Below are 18,349 nucleotides of genomic sequence, written 5' to 3'. Positions count from 1 at the left end.
ACATTTAGGGGTGTCATATTATTGGTAGTCGAGACAAGACTAGGGAACGAAAGCTGGTCTACAGTCACAATAATGCCATTGTGAGGGAAAGACATCACGCGAAAGAGTGTCGATACGACAACTTTCATTGCATAAACATAGTCTCGCCCAAGGAGTAAATTGAAATCCAAGGGACCTCGAACTACCATAAGATCAATACAGACAGTTTTACCTTCCAAGGTAATGGAAAAATTAGGAAGGATCCCTAAAGGTTCACTAATGGTTCTGTTAAAAGCTTTCAGATTCTGCGTAATAGGTGCAAGCTGAGGGGAACCCAAAGCTTTCCAAACAGTTGAGGATAAGATACTAACAGAAGCACCTTCATCTACCTGAGTACGATGTATGTCCCTACCACCAGCCTTGACAATGATTTGGAAAGGGATGGAGGAAGGAAGACGAGGTTCTGTCAGTCTATTCCAATCAAAGGAAAAGACCTCAGTACTTGGAGGGGGTTCTGTAGAAACAGGTGAAATGCCCCCCGGCATAAAAGAATCTGATGTAACAAGAAGAACCTGAGCGGTATGAAGTTCACTCTCTAAATGGAAAGTGGGATCGACCGAATGTGAAATTGAATCGACCACTTGATCAACTAATGGATCATCAACCTGAGTGACATGAGTTTCACTCTCCAATGGAAGAGTGTGATTGACTGTACTTGAATTTAGATCAATCACTCCGTCAGTTGACGGTAGGTTGGGAGAAAGTTTACGGTAACCAGTTGGAAATTCTTGCTGTGGAACAGTAAGTTTTTCCAACAATGTTGAGGCTTCATCCATGTGAGGGCAAATGTGAGTTTGATGACTCCCTTTGCATAACTTACAAGGAAACCTAACTTTACCCTTTTTCCCAGGAACCTGACTATCACTGGTTGATGGATCAACGGAAAGTTGATGAGATTTTTCTGACCATACTTCCAAGACCTTTGGAATACCAGGGCAATTGACAAGGAAGTGGTCACCCTTACAAAGCCTGCAAGGGTATTTGGGTATACGATGCATGTCGGAATTTTCCTCAACACAACTAACACTTACAGCCATGGTTGGTTGGTTGACTTCTTTCTTATCTTGCTTCTTCTTCTTCCCTTTCTTCTTCTTCTTAGCCTCCTGGTTACTAGCATCAAGGCTTTTACCAGGCGAAGAGGAAGAAATGGAGGAAGAAAAATTAGGCGAAGAAGGTAAAGGGTCAATAGAAGGTTGGTGATGTTGAGATGGTGAACTCTGTTGAAGTGAAGCATCCGGTTGAGATGGAACAATTGGAGTACTTTGGGCCAACGAAGTTGAAAATAACCATATCGGTAATCCTATTGTAAATCCAGGTAATGAAAAAGTAGCCATATAAGGAGGACCAACATTTCCAAAGTAAGGAAAAGTACTAGGATTCTCATTGGGAGGGGTTCCTAGGTTGATAAATTCCGGAACATTTGCCATTATATTCAACTTCAGTGAATTTTATTAACAATTTAAAACTAAAATTAACAATTCACAATGCACACCTAACAATTAAAATTCACAATTCACACCTATGGTCTCTAAAAGTAAAAACAAACAAATTAACACGCGCTATCAAATCTAGGAGTCAAACCACACACAAACAGTAAGCTCTCCGGACCGAAAACACTAGTTGGTGATGAAGCCCAAACTCGCAGAATCCAGTACAGAAATAGTGGGTGGAACAGTTACCCCGGCAACCTGCTTAATGAATAGACTGGACCAAGTTCCTCCACTTTAACCGTCTCGAGTGAAGTGAACCCCCCAGAAAATCCAAGTGAGTATAACCGACGTCTGCTCCAGGTACAGTGGGATCTTCCCTCCACCGTCACCTTGGGTAGAATCCTAAAGATAATGGTCACTAAGGTTACCAACAACAACAAATGCACCTGGGGGAACAGTCTACACTCCGACAGCACGCAAGGGCAGAGTATCAAGCTCAATCCCCTTGCTGGCTCCTTGATAATAATCCAAGGTTTACCGACAAGTGACCCCTGGCTCCTCGACAATGGTTAATCCGAGGTTTACCGTTTGTAATACGTGCGTGTCTGGCGTCGTTCCCAACGAGGGAGGATTGATCCCCTCACTGGTTCAGACACGAGCTCGTGCTTCTCCTTTAAGAGGAGCTTTCCCAGAGTACAAATGAAACAATTGGATTTATCCTACCACAAGATGAGCTACTTGTTTGGTTTTGCTGTCTTGGAGAGTTAATTACTCTCCTACTCCAAGACACTAGCCTAAGCTATATTGGTGTTTCAGAGCCCTAGAAACGTAAAAATTACTAGATGAATTTTAATTAAGCGTTGTGTTATTAAGGCTGTTATTACTCAAATGGGTAAATGGAGATGAAACCAATGGTGTTATGACCCGACTCAACTGAATGCAATCGAATATGATAATGTAATCTTTTCAATTCGATGAATCCTAACTAAAGTAAGGAGAGAGTTTCCATTCACGTCCAACAATGCAAAAAATTGATCACTAAGAGAAAATATAACAAATTCTCTAATGCACTAATTTCATCAAGAAAAACTAATGCAAATCAATTCCAAACCATTTTTATTTTTATATTTTTGTGTAAATTCAAATCAAAGAAAGCTGATCTAAATCTACGATTGATTTTTCAGAATGTAAACTATGCAATTGTAATCTAAGCACAATTCACTTGAAAAGTATGCAAATGTAATCTATGCACATTTTTCATTCATATTCTGAAAATGAGAATTCTAATTATACAAATGTAATCTATGCAAGAGAATTCTCAAACACAAGACGATTCTAATGTAATCTAAGAACCAATCAAGTGCAAGTCGAGAAAATTGGGCGAGAGTTCCAAAGATCAAAAATAAAAACACTCAAAGGCGATTAACACTCATACACAATTTAGCCCCAATTTTGCAAAAACAGAAGCAAAAAGATGCAAAATTGTGAAAGGACTGAGACAAACCTCCAAGTAATGACCAAAGGAAATCAAATTAATAATTTCTCAAAAAAGAGACTCAAAACACCCAATTGATGAAAGCTTAGAGCAGGAATGCTAATGAAACAAGCTTAGGTGAAGATTTTTGGCAAGGGACTAATGAATCTGGGCAGAAAAAAACTAAGAAAAAACAAAATCTAAGAGCAAAAAGTGTAAAAAATGGAATTTTCTCAAATTTTGGCAGGGGACGCAGGCAACCCGTTAGCACAGGTGCGGGCCCGCTCTGTGCACACAGCAAAAGTGCGTCCAGGGACGCACTGTGCAGCACTCAGAGGGTGCGTCCTACTGAAAAACTCAAGAAAAACCAAAATAAAACTAATCCTAAGCTAACCCACCTAGAGACAGAATCACAGAGCCAAAACCAGAAAAATAAACCAATTTTCTCAAAGCAAAGTTCACACAAAGGAAAAGACTTTTCTCATCAATGGAATCCCCAGCGGAGTCGCCAATTTGTCACACGGAATCAGTCAAGAGTGCGGACACATCCGACCTTCCTAGAAGTCTAAGACATTCTAATGACAAACAAAACAAACTGGAGCTATCCTTCTCTAAACATACATTATGATATGAGAAATCAAGTGTTTCGTTCTTACCTTTGTCCAAACGCTGTTGTAGAAGTCCAAGCTTTGTTAATCTGGATGAGCTCCTCCTTTTCTCCAAAACCTGCAATCACCAACAGTCAAACAATTAAATAGCACCTGATTATAACATAAAACAAAGCATATTCAACACATAGACCAAGGAGTACATGAAATAACCCATTAACAACAAGTTATTGAGAAGAATGGACCAATTTGCATTAAAGGTAATCAAAAGGAACCATTACAACCTGAGCCTTGGTGTTGTGCAAGCTCCTTCCAGGGTCCACAAGAGTCGTCCTCTACTTTGACAAAGCTCACCCACTTCCAAATAGAACAAGTAAAGATGACAATCTCTCCTCACAAGCTTCTAAATGGGAGTCCTAATTCCTGCAGCATTTACCCTTAGAAATCTATAGCTTTCAACCTTTAACCTTCTGGCTCAATGCCTCTTTTTATAGTGCTCAAGAGGAAGTTAATCAGGTCCACCATCAATGGGATAGTCCCCTCTTTGGATGGGATCACTCCCTTATTGATGGGATAAGTTCCTCTTTGATAGGAGTGCATGAACCATCTGGAGGCGCTCAATACACATCAAACAACCTTCTAGAATGCTCTAGAAATGACCACAAGTAAGTTTTTGAAGATAAAACTTGCGCATTTTAACCTTTTCAGAGGGACGCACCTGCCCCTTTAGATACAGAGCGTCCTTGGACGCAGACCTTATGAACAAAAGGTGCGTACCCGCAGGCAAGGCTTGAGAGAACCTGCGTACCCAGAGATAAACATTTTAATAAGGACTTTCTCTCTTTCTTGGAGTTTGACATGAATAGCAGAGGCATAAGACTTGCTCAAGAGGGTAGTATGACTGTTGATAGAGCCATACCAACTGTGAATAGCCATGGTGACATTTTTTAGTGTAACAAGGGGTTTTGCCTAGGCCTGGAGCATATATCTTGTGTTCTATTGTCTTCTGTGATATTCATGTTTTATGGTAATTATTTGATGAAGAAATAAATAATAATAATAATAATGACAGATTCACAAGTAATTATCATGATAAGTCTATAGGGAAATAGTTAAGATGATTTCTCTTTCTATGATAACTGCTTGTGATGTCTTTTTATATTTTCTTACTTTATTAGCATCTTCACTTATTATTATATTTGAATATTATCAAACAACTACCAAAACAAGAAGAAAAATAGTACAAAAGAACACATAATGTAAGCTACAAGCTAGGGCCAAAACCTCTCCACTTTAAACAAAATCTCCTCTCTTCTTATAGAATCTTCAATTGAAAAATTCCAAGACCTCTAGAACAAGACCAATACCCTCCAAGACCAATTCCAACCTTTTTGAATGATGTGCTTCCCTTATCCAAGTAAAACATAGTCAAATCTCTTCCAACAACACAACTTCGACCCCTAGCTTCAGAATTTCAGCCTCTAATGTAGGTCAGAAATTTTTGGCCTATTGCCACTGCTACTGCATCCACACGTGTGAGTGAAATTAGCATTCCAAGGCTTCCCAACAACATTGCTTGACTTTCTTCCTTGTTTAGGGCTAGTAGGTGACCTAGTAGACCCTTCTTCCAGCAAATTTGATCCTCTTCTAGCAGATAGAGAAATTTGACTTTGAAGCAGCAAACCCTAGCTTCTCTTCTTCGCACATGTGAGAGAGAATTAGCCCAAAAATAATCTTTATTTTCCCTCTTCCTTCTTTGCTTGCCTTCTTGATGTTATCCCTTGCTTGAACGAGTTAGTGATGAATGTGTCTCAAGGAGGTTGAGTTCCCTCCTTTATATAGGATTCTCAAAATAGGTCGACTTGGTCTTGAAGGGTATTTTAACACTTTTAATGACAAGAATAATTTTGTTTACAAGTTACAATGTGCCCAATGGGGTCTTCAACTTATGACAATGACTCTTTTGACTTCTTGACCTAGGAAAAACCTTAGAAGAACTCAATGGGTGCTTGACCTATAAAATAAAAGACCTTGAGCATGAAACCTGTGCTCCAATAATATTAATAATAATTTTCTTTCATTTTACAATATATAAGAATCAAAAGTACATTTCATATTTATGAAAACTGAACCTAGTTACACATTTTCGACTAGGGAGGTACTCTTAAATGGTACATGGACATTCTCAAACTGAAGAGATATCATAAGAAGAGTTAGATTGGTAACCCATTTGGTTAGCATCATATCAACCAACATTGCCATATTTCAAGGCCTTGAATAACAACATTGTCTCTCCACAAGATCAGAGCACAATGCTGGCGATACCAATGACTTATAGACAACATCATCATTGTCTCTCAAGGTACATACCCCACCTGAGTGTTCACAGAGTATGACCTTCCTTGGACTACTCTTATCTTGGATAGCTAATCCTCAAATAATATTTGTCCACGAATACCCAGTGGCTCAATTAATTCTATATGGAACACATTTTTCATTGGCTCGATAATTCTCTATAGTGGCTAGATGATTTTGTGGCATCACACTAGTTATATATGGCATCATATTTGTATCTGTGGCATCACACCAGTTATGTGGTAGCATATATTTATACGTGGAATCACATTTATACTTGTGGCATTTCACTAGTTAAGTGGTACCATATCTACATATGTGGCATCGTATTTGTATATGTGGCATCATATTTGTATATGTGGCATCACATAACTATGAGGTTCATTTTTATTCAGTGGCTTGCTCATTTGTGGCTTGTTATTCTCTGTGGTCGCATTATAATATATGGATAGTGACCCGAACATGAGATAATGAATCTTTTTCATGACACTAGGATGAAGATATTGCAATCACCCTTTTGATATGACTATAACCTTATATCGCAGAGTGACATTTTATGATTGTAACCCTAGATATGGTAGTAATTTAAGTATTAGTTATACAATGTCCTAAGGAACAATGAGATAGTGATGGTTGTAAGACGATGATCTAGAGATAGTGATCTAATACAAGAACAACAGTGTTTGAAAGTGACAATGTCATAGAGAGATGGCATTGACTTCATCATGTATTTTATGACTTTAACAGTAACCCTATATGATAATGATATTGTCAGTGACCTTATCGCAACAACCTTAACATGGAAATGGACTTTGGTATCAGTGCATTCATAACAATGATTGGTGGGATTATATGGTAGTGATATGATAGCTTATTTCATGGACTTGTTTATTTTAGTTCACAAACAAAGTTGTGAACTGACTTGAATTAGCCTTGGAGGCCTGATATGATTGTTGTATCTCATCCTCATTGTACTTTGTATATCAGCTAAAAATTTGATGAATATCTAATAGAAGAAGAATTTGGTTGGGTTTTCCCCCTTGTGGGGCTTTTCCCTAGACTTTGATCTAACTCTCGGTGTCTTCATTTTGTATGTTTTTTTGTTGTTCCTTACTATTCCATTGCATTATTGATATTTATTGTTCTCCCTACATAATTTCTAATCATGTTATGATGTTATGGGGTGAATGTAATATGTTAATGATGAAAAAGTTTGAAAATGAAAATATCTTTAGCAAGAACAACCTATCCCTAAAAATTAACATGGTATCAGAGTTGGGCTAAAGAAAAGTTATTAATATCACACCCATAAACATCTATGATGGAGCAAGCCAAGTGAAAGGGATGAACGTGGAAGAGACCTAAAATAACGCTAGGGTTTGAAGGAAACCCTAGGAAACCTTTAGAAGTTAGGGTTTGAGAGAAACACTAGGAATGATATGGAAAGGGTTTGGCATGATTCATAATTTTTCATGATATGGTATGACTAGTGAAAAGTTACTCAAGTATTCAAGTTCTTATGATAAATTCAGAGAAACCATAGGAGAAGAGTATGCTGCAAATTTAGTGGTCATCATTAATGGTTGGACCTGATACCGATGAAGTAGATAACAGATGCAGGTGGTATTCATAAGGATGAATTTATTTTGAAGACGAAAATGACATAAGGTTGATGAACAGTGGTATATCTTGGCTAAAGAACAATGAAAGATCAAGAGGGAGCAGTTATCTTCATACAAACCTCATGAAAAGATAAGCACTGTCAAGACTTATGTTATTTTGTTTATGATACTGGTCTTGTCTAGATTTATCATTTTTTGACTATTATTTATTCTTCCTACATGAATATTTGAATTCTTCTTTTGCTAACTTCTTGGATAAGGATGTGATCAAGGAAAGCGGATCTTGAGGATCATAAAGATGCATAATAGTGCAAGAAGAGTAAGCTCCAAGAGGGAGTTGGTATAGGATAGGTTAGCTATAAGAGGGAGTTGGTGTAGGAAAATGAAGGAGCTTCTCTCATGTCTAAAAAAGAAAGATAGTCCTGCCTCATCACCAAATATACTTTCATTATGTTTGTTTACTTTGTTATTATTGTTTTTTCTCTTGTTTTGGGATCAACATGTACATTAGATGGATGGAAGGATCTAGTCCTCAATATCAATATTGAGAAGGATGAAGAGCCATCCCAAGATGGGAATAGGAACTTGGAAATTGGACAAGAGCTCATAGCTTCAAGGAAGGATCTTGTCCCTCAAACTGATAACTATGATTGGTGAAGCTTCTTATTCAAAGGGTGTAGATTGTTAGGTTGAATGCAACAGTCTAATAAGATAATAAGAGCTATATTTCCTTCATGCAAGGACCATTCTAGATGACAAAATACAATAGTGTTAGATGCTTCTGTGATATTAAATTCATAAGTGATAATAAATATGCACTCAAAGGGAGAGGACTGTAGCTCTTCTTTTTAGATGCATTGATCAAATGTATGTGAAGTTAGTTAGACTCAAGAAATCCCTATGGTCTTGGAATACTTGGATTAATTTTCATCTGATGTGGACACCAACCTCTCTTCAAGGTCGTAGGTATGTCTCAGATATTTGGTTATATATGCTAACAATTTATTTCTAACAAGATCATATCATCTTTGTGTTCAGTGCCAAAGGAAGTTGACCTTTGAGCCCAAATGATCAACATATTGAGATTAGAAGAGATGATGAGGACTTCCTTGTTAAGAGAAGTATGTTAACATATATTTGGCATCATGTTTTAAACTAAAGCAGTTGAGAGAGACTCCTCTTCAAATTTAGATTTGATGGATCCCATGAAGAGAAGAAAAACAAATGGATGCATTATGTACTCTGAGCTAGATAGAGCCTAGACATGTATATTGGGATGCTACTAAATATGTGTTGATATATCTACATGAAACTATTAATCATGCATTGGGACACACTACCATAAACTTGATGGATATACCGATGTCGACTTAGACTAAGAATGTGTTTGACAGGAAAAGCACATTTGGGTACATCTGTAGCTTAGGGTTTTCCATGATTTCTTGGATGAGCCGAAAACGAAAATTTGTTTCTTTGAGTACACAAGGCAACAAATCATTGTTGGCTTGAATAGTTGCAAGGTAGTGCGATTAAGAAATCTCCTTGGAGAGTTGGTTGAGCATGTGTTAGACATGATTATGATATACTGTGATGATATGAATGGGATATGTCATTCAAAGAATCTCACGTTCTATGATCAATCCAAGCATATTGAGATATTATATCACTATATCCAAAATATGTTGCAAAAAGGAGTAATGAGACTCCATCAAATTTTGATTGATGAGCAGGCAAACAATTGGATCCTTGTGTTTCAACATGTAAGCTTGTGGTTGACCCAATTTTCTCTAGGTGTCATGCACTATGGCCAAGAGCCTAGTAAAGGCACTGATGAGAGGAAGGGGGTCATTGTTGTTCGAGGACACTAAGCTATGATATTCCTCCCTGTTTGAACTCACAGGGAGAGGAAATGATTCAGAGAGCTCGTGGGGTTGAGAGAACTCTGGACAATAGGATAGTATATTTTCCTTTCCTTCTATGGTAAGTAGTATCTTGTCTATTGGAACTGTAGGGTGTGTGTGTGATCCTTGTCACATGTGACAAGTGGGTATCTCCACCTGCCATCAAGTTTGGGACTTGATAGAGTATACCCCAGTATGCATCCTACCCACAAGTTGGGCTTGTTAGGATTGCCATCCATCTGGCCAATGGGTGAGGAGAATTTAGATAGATTGTGATCCTTACCATTTTAGGTAAGTGGTATCTTTCTCAAGTGATGGGATGTAGGTGTTCTAACACTTGACTCTTGAGGGTCAAGGTGGGAAGATCATTTGAAAATAGGATAGACGGTAATCCTTACCTCTCATGGTAAGTGATATTATTCCTATTATCAATTAGATATGGTAGATTAATCTCCCCTATTATTCTTCTTCTTCTTTAGATTTATGCATCATTTTTTAGTTGATGATCACGGGAAATAAGTTGAAACAAGATGTGATGAGATGGATGCAACTGAGATGAAAGTCATAGAACTTGACCTCGAGACTAGTAGGGTTTGGAGGATCTAATTGATCTCCCCTACCATCAGCTATGTATTATTCTTTTTCTATGAGATAGGATGATATGAGATGAGACGAAATGAGACATGATGCAACTAGCATGTACACCCGAGATGATATTTTTTGTGTATATGGAAATTCCTCCCTAGCTAAGAGGGAGTGTTCAAAATTGGGGTGGCTATGGGACAAATTTCCCCACATAAATTTTAAGACCTCAAGCGGAGCCCATCTCGCCGAAAATTAGAATTCAATTTGATAAAAGAAATATTATTGAGTACTCCTCTCATTATTATTAATGTGGAATGAAATTTGAGAAAAAATGAATTAAGAAGTTCCCTCCAAATTATATAAGTCGGCTTGGTTCATTTAAGTCACCAATTCAATATTGTGAATATATTTAAATATGTGATATGAGAAAATCGATTATACATGATCTAGCAAAGATAAAAAAACGTGTGCACAAATTTGTGCGTTAATTTCATGTAACTCATGTTTCTTCTAAAGACCATACTGTCTATTCGATCATTGGCATTTATTTGAGGTTTGCTTTCTTTTACAGTTCATGTTTTCTGTAGTGGATCATTCAAACAATGACTAGTATCTTATGCAGCTCATATTAAATCAACCGCGACTCACTATTATATATATGATGGGTCATTTTTATTTGTGACTCACATTCTTTAATTGTGTGGCTCGATATTTATCTACGGAAAGTAGGGAAAGTAATAATTAATGGCTTAATTAATTCTGTGTGGAACACATTTCTCAATGGGTCAATTAATTCTTCTTTGTGGAATGCAATTTTGAGTGACTCAACTTATTAGTCCCTACCATCTGGAAATGGCATGATATTCTTTGTGGAACACATTTTTCAATGGCTCAATTAATTCTTTGTGGAATGCAATTTTCAATGACTCAACTTATTAGTCCCTACCATCTGGAAATGGCATGATAGTAATCGGAAACGGAGTGTTTACTATTAGTTAAGTTGTTAATTAAGTTGTGCAATTTTCAATGACTCAACTTATTAGTCCCTACCATCTGGAAATGGCATGATAGTAATCGGAAACGGAGTGTTTACTATTAGTTAAGTTGTTAATTAAGTTGTTTATTAGGGTTGGTTAATCTAATATATTTAAAGTTTTTAGGCATATAATCATTTACCGTCTTATTCTTACCGTCTTATTCTTAGCCTCTTTGCGAGAAATAGAGGCAAAAACATTACGTTTATTTATTTCTCATCAAAGTTATCACAGTTAAACGAGTGTTATCACAGTTAAACCAGTGCAACAAACACAATGTTAGCTTAATGCTAACATTAAGACCTTTAATGTTTGGGATAATGTTCACTGATATGAGATATCAATTCCTGCATGAAAAAGTGCGTGGCGAGACTGCATGAAAATGCTAGCCAGATTGTTGTGGAAACAGTGATGAGCATGCAACAGTTGTTCCTCCTTCATGCAACTTCTTGTTATGTTGAAGAACTTTTATGTTGTCAACGGATTGGATCAACTGGGTTTTGAAGGAGCTTAGGATCAACGACTGGTTTTTGAAGGAGCTCCGCATCTAGAAACGATGCAAGTGGTGGCCAGCGGATTGGATCAACTGGGTTTTGAAGGAGCTTAGGATCAACGACTGGTTTTTGAAGGAGCTCCGCATCTAGAAACGATGCAAGTGGTGGCCAGCTGGGTTACACTCTGAATCTATAATTTATGAATCTATAATTTGAGATTTGATAAATCCGATTTGGTTCTCGGCTGCTAACTGCTCTCTTGATCCTTCCTTCTTATCTGCTTTCTTGTTCTTGCCATGCCTTTTCATGCACTCTACTCTGCCCTAATTCTCTAGAGGGCCTTCTTATCCACTTTCTATTCTTTTGCTCCTTCCTTCTTATCTGCTTTCTTGTTCTTGCCATGCCTTTTCATGCACTCTACTCTGCCCTGATTCTCTAGAGGGCCTTCTTATCCACTTTCTATTCTTTTCATGCATGTTCATGCACTCTACTCTTTCTTGATTCTATAGAGGTATTTTTTTGCTTTTGGTCAACTCCTACTTGTGAAATCAACAACTTTTCTTTTCCTGCAAAATTATCAATTTTCATTAATTATTTTTTTCCTTAATTATTTTTTTCCCTACAGAATTATGAAAAAATTTCATTTATGAGTTTGCAGAATTATCAATTATAATTTCAGAACAATAAATTAAATTTACACATTTTAATTTTAAATTTTTTTGGTTATCGATACTTACTGAACTTCAGGGCTGCATCAGCTTAGGTGTACTGAAAGGTTGGAAATCAAGATTGAAGGTCCAACTCCCACTACTGAAGCTATTATATGCTTCAGCTCCCACCTCTGTCTCATGTTACCCTTTCCCCTGGTAGTTATGAATCTATGAATCTACTGCATTTAATGGAAAAACTACTCCTCAAAGACAAACTGAGAGGTGAGATAAAGCCTCGCACCTTCAACTAGCAAACGTATACCGATCCAGATGCCTCCGCCCGCCTCGATTGCATCTTTCACAACCATATGTCTATCCCATCTGATGGTACATGTACATCTGCCTATTATTGTATCGATGGCACTGCATGCCTATGCCTTTCACCCACCTGCCTGGAGTGATACTGCCTATGCTCTTGAATGCAAGAAGTAGCAACTCAGTTCGTGCCATGCCGGTTGTTCTGGTCAATTCGAAAAACGTTATGAGATGTGATTGAACCAGGGGGAGCTGCTGAGGCTTTTTCCTCCACCCTGCAATTCTCCTTCTATCTTCAAAAGTCCTTCCTTCAGTGAAATCCTTCTTTCTGGACTAAGCAATAAATTTGCGATTAAACCAAGGGGAGATGTTGAGGCTTTTTCCTCTGCCCCTACAGTTGTCCTTCTGTTTTCACAAACCCTTCCTTCCGTGAAATCCTTCTGTCCGGACTAAGCAATAAATCCACGATTGAACCAGGGGGAGCTGCTGAGGCTTTTTCCTCTGCCCCGGTGTTCTCCTTCTATCTTCGCAAACCCTTCCTTCCGTGAAATCCTTCTATCTCAACTAAGCAATAAATCCATCTGTCCTTCCATCCTTGTGGTAAAACATTAAGGAATCTTTCGAACACTTTAAGCAAGCTATGATGTATTTCAGAAAGGTAGATGTACACGTGAAACACATGCAAGCTTCCCATGACAAGTCAAGTCTTCCGCGGGTGGAGCTGGAAGGGGGAGAGCCAGACTCTCCATGCCTGAGTGGAATCAGACTTCAGGAAGCGGGGCGCCTCATCTTAATATGCTTTCTTTCTATTAAGTCAAGGTGTTTGCAATGTCAAAAGGTTTATCTGGTCTGGGACGCCAATCCGGCGCTGCTGATACTACTGGACGATCGCACACACTAGGACGAAAATCCAAACAAAAATGACAACCTGATGCTGCCTGTGGGCAGCATGTGTAGCCTCTGCCTAGAGGTAGTGGAGCGGGCCTCTTGATGCTTCCAGATTATTCCTTCTTATCACTTGAGAGTTGTCTGCACTTAAAAAAAACGGTACCGATCCGAGGAACCAGTTAGAGAAAGGCACTGATATCAATCCAAACACCGAGCTGAGACACCAAGAGAACCGATAAAAGTGCATACATTTATCATTACACAATCTGTAATATTGAATGCATAGGAATCCGAACACATATTCATTGATATCCATTATCACCTTTCCTGATAAGGGATTTGTAGGCGTTTATTATTACACATTCTCAGGGCTTTGCATGCGTTTATTATTACACAGAATGCATGGGAACCTGAAAACATTTATAATTCATCACTATCGATCATTTTGAGAAATTAAAAATCAAAAAATGTAAATATGTAACGTCCAAACTTCATTGTACATTATCCCCTCTCTATTTTATAGTATATTTTATTTAATATAATATTAATGTTTATCTTATTATACCTGCCCAAGCAGGTATATAGCGATCGGTATGCCGTTGACCGCATATTAATGGTGTTGACTCGTTTTTTATATCGTAGATTTAACCAAAGTTTCTCTACAACTTTGCATTAACTTTACCACTTTAACCAAAGTTCTAGCTTTAAATTTATTATATAAATTTTGAAAGATCATATCCTAAGTTTTATTCTGAAGCCAACAGTTTTTTCGAGGCACACACTTATTTTGAGGCCATCTGTGTTTTTGCATGTAGTCACATTCATAGAGGCATCCACCTGTGGGTTGCAACAAATTGTATATAATATCATCAATTACACCAACGAAACGAGGTAGGTGGTGACGGTCTGTGAATGTTTTTGCATGACTAGGTAGGTGACCAAACTTATTTTGAAGCCAACAGTTTTTTCAAGGCACACACTTATTTTGAGGCCATTTGTGTTTTTGCATGTAGTCACATTCATAGAGGCATCCACCTGTGGGTTGCAACAAATTGTATATAATATCATGAACTACACCAACGGAACGAGGTAGGTGGTGACGGTCTGTGAGTGTTTTTGCATGACTAGGTAGGAGGTGACCGTTTGTGAGTGTCTTTGCATGTACTCACATTGATAGAGGGGTCGTAGTGTGGCTTTCAACAGACTGTATATAGCCGGTTCAATTCGCACCAGAGCCAGCCGGTTCAATTCACATCAGAACCAGAAGCGAAGCAGAGAAAGACAGGAGCCTAATTGCACTTCTTCGTTGATCCACTGTTTCACCAAACACTTCCTTAGTTAATTGGCTCTTCTTCATCGATCCGCCGTTTCACCCAATGCTTATCTTATGTGGTTAATGTGCACCCAGAGGTACAATCTTCGTTGATCCACTGTTTCACCAAACACTTCCTTACTTAATTGGCTCTTCATCGATCCGCCGTTTCACCCAATGCTTATCTTATCTGGTTAATCTGCACCTGGAGGTACAATTTCGAAATTCAATTAATTTTTTTTGTCAGCCTAAAAAACCATCAACTTTTCATTATAAAAATAATTACAGTAGCTTGTTTCTGTTATGCTTCTTCAAAAAACAATTTTGAATTTTGAAATTCATTTAAATTGTAATTTCTTAATGATCTCGCAATTTCTTAATTACTTAATTCACATGGACTTACCAAAATGAGGTATGACAAGAGGAGTAAGTCGTCTTCAGGGACTTATGGAAACCTGTTACTCGGAACGGGAATATGTTACCTAGGACTATGCCGGGTTTCTGATTGTCTGCCGAAGCTTGCAATACATTCGTGAGTATTCATTGATTTAAAACAGGAAGTGCGCTATGCCCGGTTTCTGATTGTCTGCCGAAGCTTGCAATACATTCGTGAGTATTCATTGATTCAAAACAGGGAGTGCGCTATTGCTTTACCAATTAACGTGCATAATTAAGTTACACCTCAATGTGTGGGTTGCGTGGCCAATTTAGGACACATCATTTATATTTTCAATGACCGAATGTGGCCACAACCAGGGAGGATATAGTCTTTGTGTTTTTTTGCTTCATTCATTCATTGATTCATCAACTCAACTATTATTTAATTTAATTTAGAATAAATTAATATTGGATGATTGTAAGATGATAGCAATCAATCTTAGCAAAATATTTTTACATTTTCACATGTTCTTTGTGTTTTTTTACTTCCTTCATTCATTGATTGAGCAACTTCACCTTTGCGTTTTTTTACTTCATTCATTCATTGATTAAGCAACTTCACCAAATTAATATTGGGAAATTGTACCATGACAATTGAGAAATAGCTATATAATTATATAGGTAAATTCATGATTGAAATTTTGGTTAAAAGAGTCGATGATTAATCATCCTTTACCATAAATAAATTTTATTTGAATATAAAAGTTTTGGATTGATTTAAAATTTAACAATATGTGAATTTTATTTATTATTTAACAATATGTGAATTTTATAATAAATAAAATGATTTAAATGAATTTAAAAAAATAAAGATTTATATGAAAATACAACAATGTACATGACAATATTACTGTAATACAACAATTTGCATATACAATATTTATATGCAAATACAACAATTTACATGACAATATTACTCTAATACAACAATTTACATGACAATTTACAATCTAATATGACAATTTACATGAATGAGATTCATAACCAGCTTTGCATGACAATTTACATGAATGAGATTCATAACCAGCGTTGTATATCATGTGAAATTAATTAATATTAATATTTTTACAGATACATCATCATGTGAAATTAATTAATATTAATATTTTTACAGATACATCATCATGTGAAATTAATTAATATTTTTACAAATACATCTTTCCTGATTCATAACAATCATGTGAAATTAATTAATATTTTTATAAATACATCTTTCCTGATTCATAACAAATTAATCAATATTTTTACAAATACATCTTTCCTGATTCATAATAAGCGGTATATATATTAAATTAATTAATATTTTCAGAAATACATATTTCATTTATTTTTCACATACAAATAAATGGTAACAACACAATAACCTTGCATAGGCAAGGTAGGAAACCTCATAAAATTTCCGTGTAATTCCCAGATATATACAATTTCCAATTACTTCATTTAAATGCAGTCTGGTAGTGTCGTCCATAATTTCCAAAGTACATGTTAGCTCATTTACTGCATGTAGAACACAACCCACCCAGCAATATATTGCAATCCAATCTAGGAAATACAAAACAAACCACGTGTAGTTCCCAGATATATACAATTTCCAATTACTTCATTTAAATGCAGTCTGGTAGTGTCGTCCATAATTTCCGAAGTACATGTTAGCTCATTTGCTGCACGTAGAACACAACCCACTCAGCAATATATTGCAATCCAATCTAGGAAATACAAAACAAACCACTATTGCTGAAAACTTATATTGCCGATACCTTTTATTTGCATGATATCTTTAGAACTGTGTCACCATCTGTGGATGTGCATTAATCCTTGCAACAGATAGCAGATGTTAATCCTTATTGGGCAGGTATACCGTCCGCAACGCAGCGACTTGTTTAATTAGGTCAATAGCAAACGAGGAAAGATTTTTATTCTACCTTACAAAGAAAGGTTACTGTACATGACATTATTTCATTAAATATATATAATATTAGTTTACAAGGTTGAGATGATAAAATTAAACCATTCTCCAATGTGTTAAGGACCGATGTGTCAGGCCTACTTATTATCTAGAGTTGTTTTCTTACCGATGTTTTTGGTTTGATCTTCCCATTTCAATGCAATGTTTTTCCACCAGAAACGTGTCAATCAATGTCATGTTCCCTGAAATTTAATAAACTGTATTAACTTTTATGAACTAAACATTTCTAGTTTATTGAATTTTGGGGGCTTTGTCATAGTCGGCTCGTAATTGTTCCACATTAATTGTTGGAGACCGTTGTTTAAGATAATGACGTTTGAGCTTTTGCAGATGGGGTATGGTTTGATTTCTTGGCGTTCCTTCTCTATACACTTTCTCTGTTCTAAGCTTTTACATTAATTCTGATGCTTGGGGACTTATTCTACAGCTCTGATTGCTTAGATGCTTCGGATTATCTGACTGCTTGTGTTGTTTACAAGACTTTAATTGTCTTTTCTCACCCTCAATCTATAGCCTTGGCTTATTTTTTTAGATTTAGATTTAATTCAGGAATGATTTGTTATCAAGATTATGTGAAATACAGTTTCAGAATCTATTCATAGTGCCATTTTCAACTTGCTAGCTTGGCTGGATTTTTCTTTGGGCAAGTAGATGGCAGTGGGATAGAAATTCTATATATGGAGAGTGCACGGTCAAACTTACAAGAAGCAGGTTCTTCACCGGATTCAAGCCCGAGGCCGGACTTAACCCTTTACTGAGTTAACTTCAGGTGCTTGTAGGTAAACTAGCTCTGATACTTGAACTGGCTAAGATGTTGTCTCTACTCATGCCCATTCTAGATCCATTTAATTCACCACCGACGAATCGAGACCCAATCCTTGGTGCATTAGACCATGATCGAATGAAAGGCGTTACAGTTCCATCTAGGCCTGAAGCTAGTTCATCTAAACCGGCAACTGTTTCTAACAACAAGATTTATTGGACTGTATATTGTCTCAAACCATTGGCAACAATGCTTTGATTGTATACTGGCTTAAGAGGGTAACAGTGGATGCATTGAGACAGCCAAGAAAGATGGACGAGAAAGGCTGGCTATTTCTACGATGGCCTATCTACTAAATTGCAACCTGAAATCAAATCTCCAGTATTAGAAGTTCTGATTTGAAATCTCTACGTGCATGCCTACACAAGGCAGGGACTAGCTGCTATGCAGCCTCCCTTGTTTATCTATGAAATTT

The sequence above is a fragment of the Pinus tabuliformis genome, chromosome 6, assembly GCF_031772625.1.
Source record: "Pinus tabuliformis cultivar Carrire ecotype Pingquan chromosome 6, CPIR1, whole genome shotgun sequence".
Lineage (NCBI taxonomy): Eukaryota > Viridiplantae > Streptophyta > Pinopsida > Pinales > Pinaceae > Pinus > Pinus tabuliformis.
Note: the sequence above shows the minus strand (reverse complement) of the source record.